Source organism: Echinococcus granulosus (genome assembly GCF_000524195.1).
Source record: "Echinococcus granulosus chromosome Unknown EG_S00251, whole genome shotgun sequence".
Lineage (NCBI taxonomy): Eukaryota > Metazoa > Platyhelminthes > Cestoda > Cyclophyllidea > Taeniidae > Echinococcus > Echinococcus granulosus.
The window spans coordinates 10,717-11,805 of record NW_020170631.1 but is presented as its reverse complement, the minus strand read 5'-3'; the positions used below and the strand labels follow the sequence as shown (position 1 = coordinate 11,805).

Sequence of the window (1,089 nt, the reverse complement as noted above, 5' to 3'; positions counted from 1 at the left end):
CACCCGAGCAGTAGGCAACGACGAGAAGGAAGACGACAATTCTCAGCATGACACACGTTCATGACTGACAAACTGCCTTGCATGCATTTATAATTCCTCAAATTTCATCTCATCACTGTGGTTGGTTAATTAGGTGAAATGGCAGTTGCAACAGCAAATGAAAGACCCTCAACACTGCATTGTCTTTCGTTACGTCGTAGCCAGAAATGCGTAGGTGTGGGTGTGGTCTTAACAGTAAGTTCTCACAGGCTTGGTGCTCATGTACTTGCAGTGAGGCTACGTAAATCATCTAAATGCACTTTTTCAGTGGTAAATTGGCGTTTCTGCAAGGAATGAATGCAAGTGTTCGCATAGATGAGATATGGATATTTTGATGGATAATGGGGTAGGTCTCATGAAAGTAATCACTCCACTGGTTCGTTTCTCCCTGATAAATTCAGAACCCGGAAAATCCTTTAACTTAGTGAACATGCACAACTGCGTGTAGTGCTGACTTCATTTTGAAGTCAGTAATGAATGCTCGACATCGCTCGAACCGAGCTGAATCTCAGTTTACATTAGGAATGAAGACCAAAATGAGGCACTGCCTGACCAAGAGGTACACTTTATATGACCTTCGCTTTTCTACACTTCACCGATTATTCACACTTCGACCTCTCGCAATATATCTTCGTCCACCTCCAGATTTACAACACGTAGCATGCTCTAATAAGGGTTGCTAGGGTATACCAGCAACCAATATATCTGCCGTGGTATTAACTAAGCACGTCAATGTTCATAATTGAGAATCATGATTCCTGTCAACGAAAGCCCGCTTCGTGTTGAGTCAAATGACCTTCGAAGTGCAAAAATAATTTGTGCGCCCCAGGCTTTGTCCATAAAACCACCCGGTTGATAGAATTGCTCTCAAGTATAAAACTTCATTCAATTTGCACAAAACATTTTGTTCTCTAATGCCACTGAGTGTGGCAATGCTCACTGCCTGTGTTGATTGTGTCCTATTCCAGCTTTGCTCCACAATTGCTCTCTTATACCCTCACCTTGCCTAATTTTTAGCCTCTTTTGTAATTTCTTGAAATGTATTTCAAA

At 41.9% G+C, this 1,089-nt stretch overlaps 1 protein-coding gene across 1 annotated transcript in view; it reads right to left on the bottom strand.

The window, feature by feature from the left end:
- Positions 1-1,089, bottom strand: part of EGR_10681 (hypothetical protein) — a gene marked incomplete at both ends in the record, with an annotated part of 3,494 nt that overhangs the window by 1,590 nt on the left and 815 nt on the right. The window lies entirely within an intron of this gene.